The following is a 22,891-nucleotide window of genomic DNA, read 5'->3' as shown; positions in this document are numbered from 1 at the left end:
CCCAGCCCCCAGCCCCTGCCAGCTGTTTCCCTCTGCTCTCTGCTCAGGAGCCTCGCAGCTCAGCCCCTCCCTCCTCATGACCTCTCCACACTGCTTTCTTCAAAGCCCCCCACCCCAGATCTCCCGTCATCTCCATCAGCTTCACCAGCGTCCCTGAAGGGGCCACCCTTCCCAACCCTGACCACATGGCCCCTCACCTTAAGACTCTTTTGGGGGACTTGCAGTACACATTAGCACAGAATGAACATTCATCGCCATCTGGCTCTGGGAGGTCCCCAGTGTCTTCCAGTAAAATATTTAAAATGCTGAAGACCCCAGGATTCTCTATGAGCTTGCACACCTCTGGCCCCTGACCTGGAGTTGCCTCTCAATTCCTCATTATTTCTTATTTCTATTATCTCTTCCCGAAGAGGCATTTTGTATGGAAGACTGAGGTTGTGAAGGCCAAATCACTGAGAATGATGGTTTTTTTATAGCAGTGCGTCTGGGGGCCTGGCTGGTGTGGTGTGTGCAGGCACGTGTGTGTGTGTGTGTGTGTGTGTGTGTGTACATGAATGAATTGGCTTCCAGGCCTTACCTCTTCTCCAGCCAGACCTATTCTGCTTCTACTCCTTCTCAACCACTTAAGATTTTGCTTGAACCTCCTATTCTTGCAAAATGTTCAAAAGCCGCTGGTTATGAATTTTGGGGACATCATTTTTTTTCTGGGAAAAATATGTTCAGAGAAGGCCAAGGCCCCACTGCTATCAGGGCCATCCTTGAGACCATGGGGAAGAATGGTGGTCTGGATGATCTTTAACGTCCCAGGAGCCCACAGTACTGTGGGCTGACCCTGGCTCTGTGTGTGTGTGTGTGTGTGTGTGTGTGTAACAAGTAGGAAGAGGGCCCACTGGACCCATGTGCATGGTGGTCAGGGTCCTTAATGTCAGGGTCAAGTCACCCACCCTTGCCACCCATAACTGTCAGCCCCCGATCTTTGGGGGATACATTCTGGTACTCTAGTGTTCTGTGTCTGGTGCCACCTCTGTAGGCACATGTGTTAGTGCCTCTCCCCTACTCACCGATCTGGTGTTCAGGTGGTTCCGTGGTGGTGGTGAGAGGGAATATGCACAGGGTGAGCATGGGCTGGTGCAAACAACATGAGATCTGGGGTTGGTTAGAGTGACCAAAGAGAGAAAGTCCCAGTGCAAACTGCACTGGAGGCTGTGTGGGAAGCAAGGTTGCTGATGTCCCCATGTCCCTCACATCCTTTCTTTTTATTCAATCTGCACTCAGAGGTCAGACCAGAGGCCATCAGGAGATGGCACGAGGGGCTGACTCTCTCCATCCCCTCTCTTGAACTGGGCACTTTGGCCAAGACTTTGCTCCAGCAGTGGATTGAGGGGAGGTCACCACTGCCCTTAGGGTTGATCCCAGGCTGATCTGGGCAGGATCTAGGTGAACGATTGCCTGGCATGCTCTGCAAACACATGCACACAGCCACCCTCATCCTGCGCCTGCAGAGGGGGAGAAAACTGGAGAGGGAGCGGGGTCCTGAGGGGCTGAGTGATGCCCTGGGGATGCCCAGTGGCCAAAGAGCAGGTGGAGTAAGAACCTCTCTACTTCCCTGGGGAAGCATCCACCACCACTTCTGTGCCTGAGCGGGGGACAGCCCAGTGAAATCCTGCCTGCCTCAAATCTCATGACATTCTGCAAAAACTTACTCAGAGAGTATGGAAGCGAAGGCCACATTTGCCACAAGTCACTAGACTACAAGGCAGAAAGTGCCCAGTTGCATCACAACGTCACCTAAAGTTCTTTTGGGGGTTGAGAAAGGCTTACTGCAAGCATGAGGGCTGGGAGGAGGAAACCGAGAGGCTTCCTGGGGGAGGAATCATGATAATGGGGAATGCGATGGAGGACAGATGTCATTCTGGGTTATGAAACACATGCAGGCAAAGACATCAGTGATGAGTAAATTCAGGGACCTTCTCTGAGTACCTGCTAGAGCCTGGGTCTTGGATTGTGGAAAGAAACACAGGGCCAGGCAGGCAACGGAAGGAACTCTAGCCCTGTCACTAGCAATGATCTGGGCCACATTCCTCACCAACTCTGAGCCTTAGTCTCCTCATCTGTAAAATGGGAGGGACATACCTACTTTGCAAAACTGCTGTGAGGAGAGGACTCAGGTGTAAATGATCCTGGCACACACAGGTGTTTCATAAAGGGCTGTTCTTTTTATCACTATCCACGAGCCCAGGACTGTCAACACTGGAGCCACATAGCACCTGGTGTGAGGGATCCCAGAGCTGGGAAGGGAGGCTTTGCAAATCTGAAGTTGGACTAATTAGAATCTGCTTCTTCCCATGAGTCATGCAGGTGAGAGGGAGCACTTGGGGCCTCCTGTAGCTTTCTCATTGCCATGGTCCCAGCCGACGTCAGTCTCCTAGAGTTGTCTGGTCAGCCATGCAGAAAAGGCTCAAATGCTGCTGTCTGCTCTGCTATTAGTGACCAATTGGGGAAGGCTTTAAGCATTCTTGTAGTGGGGATATTTATCGCCAGCTTTCTCCTAGCCCAGAGGATGCAAATTGCCTTGTAGGAGATGAAGGGAAGCTGCCCTGGTCCTTAGAAGCCAGCAGATGGGGGCAAGGGAAGAGGAAGAAGGAGCCAGCTCAGAGGCCCCTCCCTAGCTGATACCAGAACAGTGCCAGGCAGAGTGGGAAGGGGCCAGGGCAGATGACTCAGATCACATCTGGAAGCCCACGTCTTGACTTCTGCTGTTTTTCTGCGGCTCAGCACGGACCAGCTCCCGATGCAGGAGAATGAGTTCTGGGAAGTTTCCAGAATGCCTTGTCATGATTTACTCAGGGGAGAGGGCTGGGGGTGATGGTTTTAGGTCCGAGCCCACTGACTAATAAAACTGATTGTGTGGAGAGGGGAATGGTACCCGTAATGGTGTGGGCCATAGGCAAGGGCAGGCCCTGGCATCTCCAAGGCCTCTGGCTGGGCACAGGGAGGCAGAGTGGGGACCACGTATTTTCTATCACAAGGAGCTTCGAGGCCGGAGGAGACAAACATGTGCACAAGGGACTAGAATAACCGATGCTACACAGTCAGTGCTGAAAGTGAGGTACAGAGAAAGTCCCGAGGAAGGAAGGGGTTTCCTTTGGATGGAAGGAGGGAAGGAGTCACAGAAGGGTTGGCTTCTGAAGTGGCCTCAAAGGGTAAATGAGATGAGAGCATTTCCTGGGATGGGAAAAAGCATGAATAAAGCATGGAGGTCAGAATGGGCTCAGGGATGGGGCACCTGGTTGGCTCAGTCAGTTAAGCATCTGACTCTTGGTTTTGGCTCAGGTCATGATCTCACGGTTCATGAGTTCGAGCCCTGCGTTGGGCTCTATGCTAACAGCCCGGAGCCTTCTTGGGATTCTCTCTCTCTCTCTCTCTCTCTCTCTCTCTCTGCCTCTCCCTCACTGATGCTCACTCTCTCTCTCCCAAAATAAATAAACTTAAAAAAAAAAAGAACGTGCTCAAGGAATAAGAGCTGAGGCTGCATGATTTCATCTTGATCTCTGGCTCTGCCATTGCAGCAGTATGTCCCCTGGGCACATTCCTCAGGCCCTCTGAACCGGAGTTTCCCCATCAGGATACTAACCAGTGCTTGCTGGGTTGTTCATGAGAATTAAACAAGACATTTTGTGTAAAAGGCCCAGAGCCCTGCACGCCCTCCATAACAGAGCCCGGTCACTATGAACCTGGGTGCACGGCACATGGGCGTGTGCTGTGTTCAGGAGGACGCACGGCTAGGGAATCATGGTAAGTCTGACAGTGTAGGCCCTCGAATGCATGCTAAGAAGTTTGCACTTAATGAGAAGTCATCAAAGGGTTCTGACCCACATGCTCAGATCTGAGTTTTAGGAAGATTACAGTGGGGACAGGGAGGAGGGTGGCGGAAGGAGGATAATCTGAAGACCGGAAGCCTGATCAGGAAGATTTTGCTGTCATCAGGGCTCAGGCTAAAGCTGCATCCGTGGGAAGAAGAAAGTGGATTTAAAAGTCACTTGGATGACAGGGGATGGGGGAGATGGAGGCATAAAGGCGCTCCTCTCCCTGGTCTGTAGGACGGGGAGTGGAGATAGGCAACTTGTGGAGCCATTTCTGTGCCAGGAGGGGGGAGCGTGTTTGGGGGGCAGTGAGTTCAGTTGTAAATATGTTGATGGAGAGGGGTCCTGAATCATCAGGAGAAGGGGTCCTGCGTATAATTGGGTCCATGGGTCTGGAGCAAGCTGGTGTGACTAAGTCAGGCTTAGTGAGCACTCACATGGCTCAGGGATTAGAGACGTGGTCTACAATGGGCCCTCTCTTTGGTGTTGACATGGGAGTTCATCTCCAAATACGGAAAGTTATGAATGTCGATGGGGCTGTCTAAGAGGGACACGGTTACCCCAGGCTGGGTGTGTTGGGCGCAGTTGGCTTGGGTGGAACAGTTAGCTCCTGTCAAGGTTTGCACAGGCTGAGACCCTGTCGGGATGGTGAGAGGTCATCTGACCCCATCTTCTTCCTTTGGATTGGGACTGGAAATGCAAAGAGAGAAGCCAGAAGAACAAGGCGGGGGTAGAAGCAGGGGGTGCATCTCTCCGTTGTGTCTTCTAGACCTCTCTGCTGGGACAGAGACTTGAAAACACTTTCATCCTCATCATTATCATTTGCAGCCCCCAGTAGCTTGATTCTGACACACAGGTGAGGGAAAGCTTACCAATATCACACACATTCCAGAAACTGCCTGGATTTTTGTTTGGGCTTACACGAAAGAGCCAGACTGCTCTTCCCAGGGCCGGGTGTGGGGCAGAAATTCAGAGGGCACATTTTCCTGCCCCTGTTCCTTGTCTGAGCCTGTGATTCTCCCGGTCTCACACACCTCTCCTCAGGATGCACAATCCGCCAAGGTTGTCCTGGACAGCATGGGTCTTTAATGAAGAGCAATGGGGCTGGCTGAGGCAGGGTGACTCCAAAGTCACTATAAATCCTTCGCCTACTGATTATCAGCCCATGGCCCGGGACAGAGCCTGCACTGTCCTCATTAGTGGCAGGGAGAGATAATCCTCCATCCATTCAGCCAAGTTCTGGATGCCAAGAAGACACTGATAAGTGCTGCTGGAAATACTAGTGCATCGGAACCTGTGAAGAAGCCCATCCATCCCTGCCTGAGGTCAGCCCAGAGTCTGACTGAGATGGGAAGGGCAGAGTTGTGTGGGCTTTGGTGGTGATGGTAGGGGAGGGTGTACAGACGGGAGACATTCAGGCAGCTGGAAGCCTGGATGCTGTCTCAGGCCTGCTGCAGGCTGACCGTGGGGCCCAGGCTATGCCCCTTTCTTTCTCTGAGCCTCAGGCACTTATACGTTCAGGAGTATGTGCTCTCTACACCATTGTTAGGGGAGGGTAGAGAGCAGCATGAGAGAAAGAAGGTGATGCTGAAGAGCAGGATAGAGCTAAGTCATTAACTGGAAAGCAAGTATAGGCATTGGCCACCAGCAGACTGAACTTGTACAGTTACCCTCTTTCAGTATATCCATGTGGGAACCCCTGGGCGGCAGGGCTGTGGATTGATTCCCCCCCATGTTGTCCAGCATCTCTGTTCCCTTTTATTTTATTTTTTAATTTTTAAAAATTTGTAAAAAAGGTTTATTTTTTGAGAGAGAGCCAGAGTGTGAGTAGGGAGGAGCAGAGAGACACATGCATACAGAATCGGAAGCAGGCTCTAGGCTCTGAGCTGTCAGCACAGAGCCCGACATGGGGCTCGAACCCACGAACCGTGGGATGATGACTCAAGCCAAAGTCAGATGCTTAACTGACTGATCCACAAAGACACCCTATATTTTTAAAATATTTTTAAAGTTTTTTCATTATGGAGAGACAGAGTGTACAGGCGAAGGGCAGAGAGAGAGAGAGAGAAAGAGAGAGAGTCTCAAGCAGGCTCTATGCTTTTAGTGCAGAGCTGGATGCAAGGTTTGAACTCATAAACTGTGAGGTTATGACCTGAGCTGAAATTAAGAGTTGATGATTAACTGAATGAGCTACCTAGGTGCCCCTCTCTGTTCCCTTTTATAAGAGATACTGTAAAGACACCAGAAGCTGTCCTCTTTGTGAATGCCCAGGCCCAGAAGGTAACAATCTGGTGCTGCCTGTGCTGCCTCTAGGCTGTGTGCCCTTGGGCCTGACTCTTCCCTTCTCTAAGACTCCCAGTGTGTAAAATGCAGGATCTAGACTCCATGTGTTAGGTCTCTCCCTTTCAGCTGGAAGGAAGGCTCTCTGTTCTGGTTTATTCAAAGTCTTACTTTTGGGTGGGGAGAACCCAAGGCTGAAGAAGAATAAAACCAAGGCACAAGGAAGTGAAAGCAAATCTCCCAAGGACATTTGGTGTCTTTGAGGAAGATCCGTGTCCTTAAACCTCATTTGTTTTTCTCGTTTTATTTTTATTTATTTATTTATTTATTTATTTTTTTAAAATGTTTTATTTATTTCTAAGAGAGAGAGAGACAGCGTGAGCAGGGGACGGTCAGAGAGAGAGGGAGACACAGAATCCGAAGCAAGCTCCAGGCTCTGAGCTGGCACTCAGCACAGAGCCCGACGCGGGGCTCGAACCCACGAACCGCGAGATCATGACCTAAGCGAAAGTCGGACGCTCAACCGACTAAGCCACCCAGGCGCCCCTCGTTTTATTTTTAAACAAGCATCTTAAAATAATCATTTTATCTTGGTGTAGACCTTGCCCGTGGGAAATTGTTCTAAAAGTCTCCTGTGCATAAGAATCACCTGGGGGATTTGCTGAAAATACAGTTTCCTGGGTTCCAAGCCAGAAATTCAGGGATAGCGGAACTGAGCTAGGCCAAGGAGTCTGCATTTTCACCGCTTCCTGGGTAATCCTGCTGCAGGTGGGTTTTGGTGAACATTTGGGAGGCACCGTTGAATGCAAACAGCACAGGTTCAAGGGGACTGGGGTCTTCCTGGTTTTGGCCGGCATAGTGTTGTCTTGGGCTGGCTGTGGTTTCTCTCTGGGAGCCCCATGGTTTCCTTCACGGCTCAGTGAGGGCATTGGATGAGGTCTGTGGTTTTCACACTTTCTTTTTTTTTTCCCAGTGCATGGAACCCTTTGCCAGTGGGATCTGATATGAACGCCGGTGTATGAAGTGGGTGGAGGCAGCTGGGTGAATCTAGAGGGACCGAGTCCAGCCCCTTGGCCCCCCTGCAGTGGGCCCCGATGTCCCTCTGTGAAATGTTCAAAGAATCAGAAGGTCCTGTGCAGTGTAGATGGTCTCTAGGTGTTGCATGTAGTGCAACATGGCTGCTTCTCACCGACAGGTACAAAAGCCAGGGTGCACTGTGTGCATAATGCAGTCTGGTCTTGAAGCATGAGCTTCTTTTTACATTTTTTAAAAGAAGGCTTCACACACAGTGCAGAGTCCAGCGTGGGGCTTGAACTCAGGATCCTGAGATCAAGAGTCGGATGCTTAACCGACTAAGGATGAGCTACTTTTATGCCACTCTCTAACTTTGCGTTGGCAACCACAACGTGGACCTGGTGCTTATAGGAAATATTCTCAGGGCTTCCGGTGTTGTTCCCAACAGGGAGTAGATCGCAGTGTCCTGAATTTCTCCCGTCTTGGAGCCCAAATACAATCAACTCTTAATTATCTTTGTTAATGGAGAGCAGCAAGGGTGTGAATAATCGAAAAATGATGGACATTCCAACATAATGAATAATACTAAGTAACGTTCATTTCCAACTTTGGAATGCATTTTGGTATTCATGTTTGAATATGAATGTGTTTGATATTCTGGGAATTTTTAATACTCAACAAAACAAAACAAAACCCAATGATGGAGCTCCCTCCCACTGCCTGCTCAGCTGGGTGCAGAACATCACCCCTGTTTCTGGCTCATAGCGAGAGTTGGGACACACTCCACCCTCCCTGGCTCACTGTGTTTATGGCTCAACACCTTCCCTAGAAGGGGATGGGGATATTAGCTGATTTTGCCTTTAAAGGACTTTTAGTCCCTTTGGGACTCCTGCAAATAAGAGCAAAATAAGAAGCTGTGAAATGTTAACAGAGGACTTCATTAAGCAATCTTGGTGATAGAATTTGCCAGGAATGGGGACAATTTGCCAACAGATAATTGAGAGCTGACTATATATGTGTCCTAATTAAAAAAGTGATGCTTGTTCTTGCTGCTCTGGGATTCTGGGTGTTGTCTTCTGGTTGGGTTGGGATCTTAACCACAACTAACTCTTGTGTACACTTTATACTTCACAAAGAAGTTCACATAAGTTATTTTACTTAATCCATCCTCATGACATCCTGTGGAGAAGCTTCTACTGTCCGTCCATCCATCCTGATGGAGAGACTTGGAATGCCAACGCTCACAGCAACGGTTGGCTCCATGTTCCACAGCAAGTGTATGCCTCCCCACCTAGCCCGTGTCCACCTCACTCAGCCTCTTCCATCACCACCTAACTGTGTCCCTGGCAAGGGCTTGGATCATTTGTTTCAACCCTGAAAATTCATCAGCAAACAAAACACAAAACAAAACACATTTGCAATTACTGTGCCAGTCTTTGTTTCAATGGGAATGTTGGTAAAGGAGAGATTTTGTGCTGGATCACCTTGAGAGGAAGGAGAGAGTGTGCGTGCTGCTGGGGGCACCCAGGCTGGGCTGAGGGCTTTGCTCAGTACCTGCGAGGCTTACGCTGGGTCACTGAGTCTATCTCAGAAGATGAGCTGGCGGCCAGAAGGATGGAACCGCTCCTTGGAGGAGCTCCTGGGAAGCAGGGGTAACCCCAGCTCCAGCCTAGCCATTTTAACATCAATAGTCCTGAGAGATAGAGAGAATCTCTTCTCTTTTATAGATTAGGAAACAGAAGCTCAGAGAGGTTAAGTAACCTGTCCAAGGTCACAGCGTGTGCTGGAGCTGGCTGACTCCAGTTCTGGGCCTTTTTTAGTCGATAGTTCCAGTAAGCACAGAGAGCTCTTGAGCTGTGTAGTGTCCTCTTCAGAAAGCAGAGACTGACTATACTATGTCCTCCAGCTGCCCCCAGCTGTGCTCCAAAAACAGACAGGAACCTGACAGGACATCTGCTACTTGCCTCGGGCACAGGCTCTGCCCCACCTGCAGACCACAATCAGCCAGAGAAACCTCTGATTCTCCAAGGCGCCCCTGGGGCTGAGATCAGGTCCATGAACAATAATTTAGGGCAAGAGTCATGGGCGGCTAGGCAGATCATGGGCATTTTTTTATCCTACCTTGCTGCATCCCCATTCAGAAGCTTTTTGAAGAGACCCACCCCTTACAATAGCTTTCTTGCTCTGTCCTAGGCTGGGTGAATAATGACTTCCATTGCCTGCACGGCTGGGGGCTCCGGCCTTTGCGACACCGTAGTGCTGAGCCTCTTATCTGTTGTGAAATCGCCCAAGGAGGACCAGCTGGTGCCCGGAGAGGCCCTTCTCCCGGGGCATGGGATCAGGGGCAGCAAATGGGAGCCTTTTCCAGGCCCCATTCCTGCTTTCCCCCAGGACGCCCCCATTTTCCAGCCAGGACTACCACTGGCTGTGCCTGCAGCCAGCTTTGCTAGAGGGAACGGAGCTCTCGAGCCTCCTCCCCTAAACGCAACAATATTTGGTAACACTTGGCGTCTTGGGGAGAGAATTCATGTCTGTAATTAGTTACTGTATATCACCGTTAGTACTCGGCTCAGGATTTACTGGGCAAATACCATTTAACTACACAATAACTACCGGTCCTTGCTGCTTATTGGGTAATTTACTAAGGCTGGGGGAATGGGGCAGGAGGGACTCTGAATAGGAGGCATTGTAACCCCTTGAATCAAACTTTATGAGTTTGGGTTTGGCAGGGAGGTGGCTGCGGGTAGCCAGCTCTCATTGCTTTGTTTTGCAGAGTTGGCTGGCAGACGGCTTCCTTCCTTTTATTTATTGCAGGAGAAGTCTGGGACTGGGGTCTGAGGCTGCCCAGGGCTACGGAGGGCCTTTTGGTGGAGAGGGTCTTTGGCTGAGCACAAAGGAACCCAGCAGGAACCTAGGCTCCGTGTCCTGGGGGGCCCCATCCATCCTTCCACTTACTCCCTCGTGGGGCCTCTTTTTGTTTCTGGGCCAGTGGGTGGGGAGTACATACGGGGAACTGTCCTTGGCCGGCAGTATCAAGATAATCCTAAACCCTCTCTTCTCTCTCAAGTGCCATGTTGGTTGGGAAGCAGCCATACCCGGACACTTGGCTGAAATTCCCAGCCTTAATCTGCTTGAGCAAAGTCTGTCTTTGTTTGGCCACGCACTGTCTAAACTCCCCTAACCTATTTAGACCACGGAGAGGGGAAGAGACACAATAATGAAAAACTCAACGTGCAACATTGCCTTACGCAATCTAATAAATTACTCGGTACCCGGCTGCCAGCTCAGACTAAGCCCAATATTGCCTGCAGTAATTATTTGGATCAAATGCAGTTTATCTGCTTCATATTTGTGCTTCTGTGCTCCGTGGTAACTTATAAATGTCATTGTGGTGTTTATTTGTTATAATGAAACTTAATGGCACTGGAAGCCAGGAGCGGAGCGGGTGGGGCGGCAGGTTTAAAACAATCTCTTCATCTTTGGAGAAAGAATGAGCCAAGATAACATGAAACTGCCCTGTAGGGAGGAGATTTGCAGAGATGGCTGTGTCCTCCTGCTGTGTGGTGGGCAGAGAGAGCCAGGGAAGATTTGGCTAGGTTTAATCCCGGCACTGCCCCATCTGATGTCTTTCCTCCATCTTATAAGGGTGTTTCACGTGTGGGAGGTGTTCAATCTTCACCCTACCCAAAGGGTCGCCCAGAAAAGACATACAGGCTGTCCAGGGACTTGAGAGGCCCAAGTCCTGTTAGCTGGGAATGGAAATGAAAACCCTGGAGTGACTGTATTCTAGAGGACAGACCATCGGACAGAGGCTGGGAGAACAGAGTGGGGACAGAAAACAAAGGGTATCCTGGGAAGCCAAAAGAGGGGACAGCAAGGCTTTCCTCTTTGGGTGAGGAGACAGCCCTGCCAGGGGGAAGCACAAAGCAGGAACAGACCAGGGAAGAGCTGGCCGGAGGTGGAGGCAAGGCGTCCCACTGGCTCTGCAGAAGCAGCAGGGATAAGAACGGGCCATTTAATGTGGCATAAAGGGTTTTGGCTTCATACAGTCCCGGACTCTGCCGTTGACTAGCTATCTGGCTTTGGGCAAGTTATTTATCTTTCCAGAAGTTTCATTTCCTTATGTGGAAAATGGGAGTAATAACAGATACCTCTCAGATGGCCGTGGTGATAAGTGAGGTGATGTGTATAAAATGATGAACATGGCTGTTTGGCGCACAGTAAATGATAAATAAGTGGCTGTGGCCATGACCGGCGCATAGTAGGTGTTCAATAAATGTGTGCTGCATGGATAAATGAATAATAACACCTCCTACCTGTGTGCATTATAAAGCCCTCTTCCAAACAGCTGGGCTTGGATTGAGTCCTCACAGCCATGCAAGGCTGATCTTATCCCCATTTTATAGTGTGAACATGGAGGGCCAGAATCATTCTGGTAACTTGCCCAAGGCTACTCAGCAGGTAGATGTGTGGGCACTGGCTCTTCTGCGTCCCAGAGCAGGATTATCTCCAACAGTCATGGGGGACAGCTCCCCATCAATGCTGGGAGGCTGAGCTCTTACCTCATGACCAGTTGACTTGCTCCCTGGAGCCCAGTCACAGAGCCTGTGCTGACCTCCCCAGGTGAACCTGGTTGCAGAGGCAAGTTGGGGCCCTTCTGTCCATTTTATCTTAATACCACATTTAGTGTTTACTCATGAAATATTCATTTTCTTCCCTCAGCGACATGCTCATACAAGACTCCTAACATCATAAATATGGATGAAAATTATTAGTCATTGTTATTTCTCCCACTAGTCGCTCCCCTCCCCCCATACACTCCACGTTTTGATCTCAGCAAAATGGGACTGAACTGAGGGTTTTAGTCTGGAACACGAATAGTAATGCCTTGCGTTTTGTGGTGCTTTATGCTTTCTCAAAGAACCTGTATGAGCATCATCGTATTTTATCTTTGCAACATTTGCATACGCTGGCATCACACGTATACCCATTTTGCAGATGAGAAAGCATAGGTCAAAAGAGATCAAGATCAAGGTCATCTACCTTGTCAGGAACCAAACTTATTTTTAAAGACATTTATTTATTTGTTTGACCTGAAATGTTCTCTGGGAGCCTGAATGTGTTTGTTTCATGTAAATAAACAGTAGCACCATCTTATTTATATTGTACTTTACAATGTGCTATTTTTCTGGTCCTCACAAGGTGGGCTTGAGTTTTGCCTCTGTGACAAAACTCGTACAAGTTGGTGGCAGATCTGGGCCTTAAACCATCATTTCCCGAAATAAATTCCAAGGAACATTAGTCCTAAAACATGCTCTAAGGAAAACTGTTTTGTAGTCAAACAAGTTTGGGGAACTTTGTGAACCATATACCCCTTGCAGTGGTTCCCCATGCCCTTTGGCTTATTAAAATCTCGGACTCGTTCTGTTGGATGGACTTGTTTAGTGAGAGCTAGCCCAGCTTTCCCTGCCTTATTTAACCATGGAGCCCGGTTTTCATGGAAATCCTATCACCATGCTACAGAAGTGCTGTCCCAGTGAAATGTGTATGTCTGGTCCCTCTTGCTCTTTCGGAAGCAATGGCTTCAGAGCAGGGCTGGGAGAGGAGAGGCCGAAGACAAGGTGGAAAGCATGCTTGTGAAGTCACCAGAACTGAGGTACCCCCTCCCCACCCTTCCTCTTCTCCTTCTTGTACCCCCAAGGCAGTGAATTCCAGATAATTCACTCAGTAGTAGGTGTAGTCAGTCCAATCTATATCTGGGGCAGGATCAGAGGGGCCTCCTTGATGGCTGACAGAGGGTCCATGGGCAGCATAATGTGGGGAAATATGGGAGACAGTGGTCAGGGGCCATGGGGGAGAAGTCTACACGGATCCACAACAGGCGCTTGGTCATGGTGATGGAGGGGAGTCACCCACCCTCATCTCCCAAATACACAAAGTGACCTGAGGCAGAGCGGAGCTAAGAAGACCAGGTTAAGAGCTGGATGCCTTAGGTAGATGACTTAATCTTTCTGAGCCTCTGTTTATCCTCAAAACAGAAATAACATACCTACCTTGTGATGTGATGGGGGTTACATGATGTAAGTGTGAAAGTGCCTCCCTGTGTCTTTGCAGATTAGCTCCCCTCCCTTCTCCTGACTTCTCAGGGTCCCCCAGTATTGATCAAGTCAGAACAAATGGCTTGCCCCACCTCTCTGCTCCAAGAACATATCACCTATACACTTCTGTAGCTCTCGCATCACCCTGCCTTCTGCTCTTTTATTATATGCCTGTATCCCCACTGGACTCAAAATTCTCTGAGAGCTATAGCCAACTCTACTGGCGCTCCCCTGCCCCCGTATTGCTGAGGCTTGACCGCTACAGTGCCTAAAGGCTAACTGCTGATCTGCAGTATCTGCAACCTGAGGTCTCTCTTAAGCCAAAGACCACTTGGCTTCACAAAGTGCAGGCCAGAAATGCCAGGGAATTTACAACCCCATCCCAACAGATCACCAGTTACTGACAGGAGCTGGCAGACCCACTCCCCACTGCTTGGGTGGTCCAAACTTGAGGTGTGAATGCCACCTCACTTCTCAGACATCCCATTGGGGGTGGGCTTCAGCCACCCACTATAGCAGCAGGCTTGATGAGGCCGCCTCTGTTGGATGCCCTCCTTTTCCCGTGTCGATTCCCTGTCATCCCTCCAGCACTCTCTGGACCTCCCAGATGGACCATTACATGCAAGACCTTGCTTTGGGCCTATTGTTGGCTGAACCCGAGCTAAGATAAGGCATCCTCTCTGTCATTCATCTCCATGTCTCCCACAGCACCCGGCACACAGTAGGTGCCTGAAAAATCTTCTCTGAATCAGACAGAAACGAGCCATAAGAATAGATGCAGGAGGAATCTAGTCCAGTGGGCAGGCCAGGGGGCGGGGCCTGAGGAGCCCATTGCAGAATGGCTCCTCTCTTCCTTTCTTCCTCGAGGTCAGACCCTTTCCTCTGTACCTGCTCTGGCTGACTCTGGTCAAAGCTCTGGGTGCAGAGGACCCCGGCATCCAGCCACCGACCTTCCTCAGTGAGAGGAGAGCAGCTTGCTATAGTGTTTGAGATTTCTTTCATGAATAATGGTTGAGAAGTGCTGTTCTTTAGTATGAAGAATAGTGGTTATTCCTGGCACATTTGACTTGGAGGTGGGGAGTATTACATTGCTCTATTTATCCCACACTCTGTACGCAGTTACTGAAACTGTCACCGTGTCCTATATTCCATAGGCCATTATGTGTATTTCAAACCATTATATAAATGGACTTGATTTGGTACTTCTGAATGTCATTAAACTCCTCCTATACCAGCAACAACACAGTTTCCATAGAAACTAATACATTTGAGAAGGAAGGGCATAGGGAAGAAAGCAGATGGAACGGGGGGGAGAACGCGTCCGTCCGATTATTATTTCCAGAACGCAGGGCCCAGTGATGTGACATGGCCACTCCATGGAGATGGGGCAAGCTCCTTCAGGTTTTTATTGACTCTCCTTTGATAAAAGCCGTGGATAATTCATCTCAGCCTGAACCTGCTCATTCCAGCACACAGCTCTAAAAACTTTATGGCACTGCAGGCCATTAAGCACACTCATTTATTCCGACTCTTTCACCCTGGGGAGAGGGGTGGAGGGAGGGTCTCAGCATTCAGGGATGAAGCTTTTGAAGTTCGTGGAGGATGGAGGGAAGGGAGGCAGAGAGAAGAAAGGAAGCCCCCTCAGGACAGAGTGGGCATAAGGTAAGGCCCCAGGATTTTGCCAGTGGCTGTCACCTAAGTCACTTGGTCCCACGGTCATCAATGCAGTTAGATGATAAACTATAGATGGTTAGTGTTGAAGGGGCATTATGTTTAAAGCCCCTTTTGAGAGCCTGGCCGAGAAGGTGCCCATGGCCTTGGTAGACAGCAAATTTTCTGAGTTTGGAGGGATGTAAGGATAGGTTGCAATGGCCTCATAAAAAAAAAGCATGAGGGCACTCCTGGGCACGACTCACTTGGCCCAGACTTTGACTGGATTCCCCTTACCTGCTCCCAGAGTTCCTGTGCATAGCTGGTTACAGCAATTGTGCCACTGTATTTTAATTGCTGTGATATCCTTTGGGGCAGGGACTGTGTCGTACATGCCAAGGGCCTACCTAGCACACCGGTACGTGGCTGGTGGCTATGTGAGCGCATAGCACCACAGTATTCAAAAGTGTTTATATGCATTGGTACTTGACAGGGATACTGACCATCAGAAGAAGGTGTGGACTGGATGACCTTTGATCCCTTCTGGCCAGGAGCACCTTTGATGATACGGTTCTAAACCTGCTCTGACAATGCCTGGGATTTGAATCTAGATTCTTCTGACTCCCGAGCTACAGTGCTTAGCCATCAAGCATGCTAACCACAACGCTAAAAGGAAAAAACCAAAACAAAAGAACCGCAAAAGCAACTTGGTATGAAATATATGCAGTCTCCCCCAATAGAGTGCAAAGTTCCTGAGGACGGAGCTGTGCCAGACACAGTGCTGGGCTCACAGGGGGTGATGGCCATACTCTCGATGCGTCATGTCTACATCAAAGAACCCACTGCCTTTTCTTTTCTCTTTGCTTCGTCTCTTTCAAAACACAGCCTCAACCCATATTTTGTGGCCAGACTTCCCTGATTGAGCCACTCGACCCTGTTACTCCCTGATTTAAAAGACTTAGCATCGCAAAGAGACAGGAGGACTGTACTTAGGGTCAGAAGCCGGGGCTGGAATCTTGGCTCTATTGCTCACAGGCTGACATACTCGGGGCAAGTTACATGCCTTTCCTGAGTCTCAGTTTCCTCTTCCTCATGTACTCTGTAATGTGTCTTCTAGGGGTCCCTTGTTCTCAGATCACCTAGTCCCAGCATCTTGGGCAGGGGCAGAGAAGGTTAATTTCCTTGTTCTTCTTTCAATGTCCACTCTGTACAAACACTATGCTAGGGTGCTGGGATGTAATGGAGACCCAACAGAGCCTACAGGTTAAGGGAAGGGTAGGGAAGATAAGTGTTAGTTAAATAATGGCAATAAGAACTTCTATGTACAGGCTGAACTAAGAAGGACCAGTACAGACAAAGGCCCTGTGGCAGATGGAGCATTCCTGTTTGAGTTGCTGAAAGAGGCTGATGCGTCTGCAGTACAGTGTTAAGGTGAAGCCAAAGATAAAGGTAGAGACTGGATCATGTACAGCCTTATAAAACATGCCAAAGATTTTTGATACTTTTCCGAAAAACAATACAAAGCCATTGAAATATTTTCAAGAGGATTGTGACATTATCAGATTTGCATTTTGAAATATTGCTCTGGCTGAAGTGTGGAAGATGAATTGAGAGAGAAGGGGTGGGGGGAATCATGGGCACAAGGAACTGGTTGGAGAGCACCTCTGTAGTCCAGTGAGGAAGAGTGGTGATGGGGACAAGGGCAGTGGTCGTGAGATGGACTCAGGTGGTTGGACTCAACAGACATTTGGGAGGTGACATTTCTAGGTCTTGCTAAGAACTGGATGTAGATATGAGGGAAAATGAAGTTAAATCTTTTTTAATGTTTATTTATTTTTGAGGGAGAGACACAGATACATGAGTGGGGGAGGGCGTAGAGAGAAGGGAGACACAGAATCCAAAGCAGGCTCTAGGCTCTGAGCTGTCAGCGCAGAGCCCGACACGGGGCTTGAACCCACAGACCACAAGATCATGACCTGAGCTGAAGTCAGATGCTTAACCGACTGAGCCACCCAGGCGCCCAAGGAAACGGAAGTTTAAAAAGGAGCTTGGCAGGGTCTGGGGGCAAGGACCACCCAGCTCACCTTAGATAAGTAGGTTTCCCATTAGGAATGTTGGCTGGAGGCACGGGACCCAGAAAAGTCTCTGGAATTCTCCATCAGATCACGGAAGGAGAATGGAAATGGTGGGTCCCTTGTTCCAAGATGCCAAGTGAATTAAATAACAATCATAAAGTGCCCTGGAAATCTGTGTCTTGCCATAAATAATAAACAGGGACGTTATACAAATAACCAGTTTTGCAGCCCCAGTGGAAGAAAACACATCAGTAAGAAAAATGAAATAAGAAAAAATGCACCCAAAAGGCCCAATGAACAAAATGACAGTATTAGCCAACATCCTGGGGGCTCTTGCAGGCAGTGAAGGAGTGGTCTCTGGGAATTGTGGGCCCTCAGCACAAGCCCGCCTGCGTGGCTGCAATGGGCAGAGCAGCAGGGGCTCACAGGTCATCAGACTCATTCTCCACTGGATCGGGTACCTGGGCCAGGGTCCTGTTGCCCCTCTGCACTGAAAAAAAAAAAAAAAAAGCAGAATGTCCCATAAGCCTGCTTGACTGCCTCATTGCCACCCAGGGGACAGCTGACATGGGCCTGAACTCACTCTCAGAGGACAGATAGGAAAAAGAAACACAGATCTGCCTTCTGAGGCTGCTGAGCAAAGCCTCCCAGTCAATGTCCTGGTCAACTGGTTCCTTTGGTGACCAGAGCACTTAAAATCACGGGGTGAGTGGTGAGATTAGGGTGTGCACAGCGGGCTGGCAGCCAGGATAGATTCTTTTTTTTTGAAGCCTCGCATTTTAACAAGCTTATAGATCATCGTCTCCCTTAGAAATGATCTTCCCTGGTCTATGTCTCTCACTCCAGACCTTTCTTGACTTCCTCCCACACCACCTGGAGACTTCTGTGTTCTGCCCTCTTTACCCCAAACCACTTTCTCTGTATTTTCAGCTGCTCTGAAAACCAAACCAAGCTAAAGCGTTAGGGGCTTCCCTTCCGTTCATGGTCTGAGCCTCCTCTTTCGGAATTCTAAGAGCACTGGACTGGATGTTGGGAGACCTGGAATGTGGTCCTGGCTCTTCCAGCAACTTCCCATTGAGCCGAGGCAAGTCACTCAACGACCCTGGGCTTCCCTGAGTTGGTGGTTGCACTGTAACTTCTAGGGTTGTTGAAGTTCTAACACAGAGGAATACCAAGGCAGGCAGTGCCCCTCAGTAGGAACCACGCGAGAGCCTTCTATCCAGCCTAGGAATAATACCAACCCTAGGCAGGCAATGTGCACTGAGAAGGTGAGTGGTTCTGGGCTCTCCAGGAAAACTGGGTAATGGAGAAGAGCCAGGAAAAGGAAAGGGAATACAGGTAGGCGTGGGCTGTGTGTGTGTGTGTGTGGGGGGGGGGGGTGATGAGGAAATAGTGGGAACGGTTCCCTTTGCAAATCTGGTGGACATATCTGTCTAGAGATGCCCTGAGGATGTGGCCCAGCAGTAGATGGGGAGAGGAAGGAGAGCTGGTGCAGAGAGGAGGAACATCACCTGTGGGAGCCTTCCCTTTGCCTACCTGCCTGGGCCCTGGCCTCCAGTAAGGGACTATTGTGCCAGAACAGGAGGCGCGCTGAGAGGTAAGACTTAGGGAGTTGCTGGAGATGTGGACACTGATTTTCTAGAAAGCTCCAAGTCAGTTTGCTCTGTGCCTAATGGCTCTTTCTCAAGACCCACCTTACGCCAGTGGATGACTTCACACATCCCTCTGTTGTCAGTCAGGGCACTAATTAATTATATAAATTACAATTGATGGACTACTCCTTATGTGCGAGACGCTGGGTGAAGGCCCAGGGGTAGGCAAGGAAAGGAGGGAGCAGCATCTTTGCCTAACTCTTAGATGGGACAGACAGCCTAATCAATAATCCTCAATTAGAGTGAGCGCCATGAAATAAATGAGCCGGTTGCCACGATGGAGCATAATGGTGGGGGAAGAGGGGTATCTAATTTAGGTAAGGCAGTCAGGCAAGATTCCTTTGTGGAGGTGACAGTAACATGGAGAGGTACCTGTGTGTTTTAACTGTGAGCTCCCTGAGGGCAAGGATGATGTCTTACTTACTTTGAAAGCTCCAATGCTTAGACCAGTGTCTGGCATTTATTATGCAAATAGGTATTATTTTTATGGTAGGTATTCAATAAACTTCTGACGAGTAAATAAATGATCTCCTTCCAGCAGTTCCTATTTAAAGCACCATGTACTTAATCACATGAAGACGATTATGTCAAGCGCACCTGATATTCTTACGCCTAATCTGTCTTTATTTCCTCTTCTCTTGTCTGCCCTTCATTGAATTTTGTTTGTGTCCCCATGTGATGCCTCAGATGTGTTGAGTCCAAACAGGAGAGAACACACACACACACACACACACACACACACACACACACATTACCCACCAAATGCTGCAGATTCTACCCAAGAAGCTATTAAGCGCTCCCAAATAGAGCAAACCTCTCATTGACTATCACATGCCTCTTTAAACGATCTTTGAATAGTGTTTTCTTTTTATTGCTTTGTGTAGTTTAACAGCACCGATTGCGATTACTGTAGCTTATGATAAACCCCAGATCTATAAAACTCCTGTTCATTCATTATTTTTTCTCTTGCTCCCTCTGAAGCTATTATTATTATTGTTATTATTTTTTTTTTTTAAGAATGTAGCAAGGAGTAGGGGGTGGGAGGAGGAAGAAGGAGATAAAAAGATACCAAATTAACAGGAGACAGATGAAATAGGGGACCACTTCTCCTCTGGTGACAGACACCCTATTAGATAGTGTTAAATGGAACAAATATGCTTTAAAACAGAACAAGTAGTTCTTTTATTTTTATTCTAAATTGGAAATATTACAATCACCACCTTATCTTTAATGGAAGAAGCAGCTAATTGTTCCAATATCTCACTAATTCCAGCATCTGGGAGAAAATTATTTTTTACTATTTTACCAATTGTTCAATTTATACCTAGGTGTATAGTGCAGTGTGGACAGAGATTTCTGTTTCTTGATCTATGTCATGGCTGCGATTCGAGTTCAATTATTAATATGTGGAAGTTATAATTATTTTGAGTATTGGTACAAGATAATTATAAACCATAAAACAGCTCCCCATGCTTGCGGATGCCTTTTCTTATCTGCAGACGTGTTGGAGTTTGGGCATGCGCGTTTTAGAGAGAGGAGAACATGTATAATGTGGCACTTGGGGTAGCAAGACTGGCTGGAGTGGGGAGCAGAGAGGAGCCTTTGCCTCCCCTGCAGTTCCTTTCTCTTCTCTTCCCATGCCTCCCACCCTCCAGAGCCAGAGCCAATCCATCTCATGCATCTCTCCTTCTGCCCCACTGTCTCACCCTCCTCCCATCTGGTTTCCTGTTTGTTAGTTGAGATGTGGAACTGATCATATGCGGTGGCTTAGCTTGCTTGCCACCCCTTTTTCTCCTTGTTTACCAAGTGGCAGCAGCAGCAGCAGCTACTGTGTGTGTGAAGCTGTGTATATGTGCATGAATCTCTGTGTTGGGGAAGTTGGGAGGGGTAAGAGCTACAGGCAAAGAGGGAGGCAGGGGTAGGGAGTCAGCTGCTCTGTTATCCATTGGCTATTACTAATGCATCTGATCCCTCCCTCTTTCTCAATACTTGCTTTATTCCCCATTAATCTTCACAAGGGGGAGGATTTTGGCAGGGGTAAGGTACCTGGGATTGCTCATTCTTAATCAAGTCGACCATAACCAGGTGACAGGAATAACACATTTGTGTGGACTGTATGTGTTCGGAGAAGGGGCCCAGAGAGAATAGGCATTGGTTTGGTATCTTCCCATTTTAACAAGAAAGAACTCTTTAAAATGCCAGCTTCAGGGAACCTAGGTTGCTCAGTTGGTTAAGCATCCAACTCTTGATTTTGGCTCAGGTCATGATCTCACAGTTTGTGGATTCAAGCCCCGTGTTGGGCTCTGCTCTGACACTGTGGAGCCTGCTTGGGATTCTTTCTCTTTCTGTCTTCCCCTCCCCTGCTCATGCTTTGTTTATTTCTCTCAAAATAAACAAATAAACATGACAAAAATAAAAAATATGCCATCTTAGCTTAGTTGTTGCAGACAGCAAAGCTAACTGTTCTCAGAAGTAATCAGACCCTGGTCTTGTTTCCAAGTCCTTCCGTAGTCCCCCCTGACTCCCTTCCTTCCCTTTTTAATTAAACAGCATCTACTCTCTACTTAATATTAAATTTTACCTGTCATTTTTAAAAACCCTGGTTCAAAAAAAAAAAAAAAAAAAAAAAAACCCTGGTTCATAGTATTACCATTATACCCTTCTGCTATGGCAGATGCATTCAGACCCCTTGCTATGTAATGAATTGTGTTCCCCCTGCCATTTCTTGGTTAAAGCCCCTAACCTCCACTATAACTATATTTGAAGATAGGGCCTTTCACAAGTAATTAAGGTTAAGTAAGGTCATAAGGGTGGAACCCTGACTGGACAGGATTAATGTCCTTATAAGAAGAGACATCAGAGAGCTTTCTCTCTCTATCTGTCTCTGTCTCTGTCTCTGTCTCTCTCTCTCTCTCTCTCTCTCTGCCACAGCGAGGACACAGTGAGGAGGTGGCCATCTGCAAACCGGCCAGAGAGCTCTCACCAGAACCTGACCCTGCTGGCACCTGATCTTGGACTTTCAGCATCCAGAACTGTGAGGAAGTAAATTACTGTTGTTAAAGCCATCCAGTCTGTGGTTTGTCGTTATGGCAGCCTGATCTGACGAATATACCCCTCCCTTGCAGGGGGTGTCAAATAGTGTTCATCAGCCTTGTGATATGGTTCTTTTTAGGCACCAGGATTGGGAGTCACTATCCTTCTGCTGGGGTCAGACACTTGGAGCTTGAGGTTTCTAATCCAGCCTAGCTCCTGACTTTTTGGCTTCCCCAATCCCCGTGAACCTCATTTTTAGCTTCTCTAATGAGCATTGCCAGCAAGAGAATGCGTCTATTCAGCACTACGGACAGAGGCACCCTGTCAGTTTCCACAAATTAGAAGTTACTGCCTCTCACTCTCATAAAGGTGGTGTTGGGAAAGGAGGAGATAGACTGAGCAAGAGACAAATCAGGGAGGAAGACCACCTGGCAGGATGCAAACAATGCAGCTTCTAACCCTGGCTAGACTCAGCCTACAAACGAGAAGTGCCTTCTTGGTGCTGCTGCTGCCTTCTTACACAGGCAGGCTGCAAAACACAGAAGGGGATCCTCCTTGTATTCAATTGTGCTGGCTTAACTCTTGTCAAATTGTCACCATGGTGGGTGCTGGCAACAAACCTATAGCTGGCAAGGTATTAGACTGGGGAGCCCATGGTGGTGTGGGTGCCATGAACTGTGGTTGGGAGAAGAACCAGCCGAGGAGCATGGGAAGAGGGCATCAGAACCTTGGTATACCTTTGGAGATAGAGATGGTACAGGTGAGCTGCCTCTTCTATGCCTGGGATGGGAATGAGGCTATAGGGGCTCTGAGCCTTGGGAGGGGAGGGGCCCAGCTCATGGCAAGCTGGCTGGTGGAGAGCCAGGGCTTCATTTGTCTGACTTTAATGAATAAATGGCATCCCCAGCCATTGTTTATCTACTTTTAAATCCTGACAAACAGTCTGTGGCAACTGATGGAGAGCGTTATTAGCTGCACGGAGACAGATGGCTGGGGATGAGGGGACTGGCTCTTTATTATAGCAGGCCCACAAGTGACAGCCCCCCTTTTACTTCCCAGGCTCCACATCAATGTCAATACCTTCCTATAGCCTTCTGTGACCCAGTCAAGCCCTAGAGGAAAGACCCAGAGCAAAAGGAAGGCAGAATGACCCATGAGTAAGAGGAGGAGGTAGGACCAGTGGAGTTCGAAAAGACAGAAGATTTCCAATTGTAAGTTCTTTGAAA

The 22,891-nt window shown here is 48.5% G+C and overlaps 1 protein-coding gene across 5 annotated transcripts in view; it reads right to left on the bottom strand.

The window, feature by feature from the left end:
* The window catches only part of KIRREL3 (kirre like nephrin family adhesion molecule 3), a 543,582-nt gene that overhangs the window by 101,949 nt on the left and 418,742 nt on the right, over positions 1-22,891 (bottom strand). The gene's annotated exons all lie outside the window — the stretch shown is intronic.

Source organism: Crocuta crocuta, unplaced genomic scaffold, assembly GCF_008692635.1.
Source record: "Crocuta crocuta isolate KB4526 unplaced genomic scaffold, BGI_CrCroc_1.0 scaffold172, whole genome shotgun sequence".
NCBI classification, from domain to species: Eukaryota; Metazoa; Chordata; class Mammalia; order Carnivora; family Hyaenidae; genus Crocuta; species Crocuta crocuta.
The sequence above is the reverse complement of the archived record's forward strand: the minus strand, read 5'-3'. Positions and strand labels throughout refer to the sequence as shown.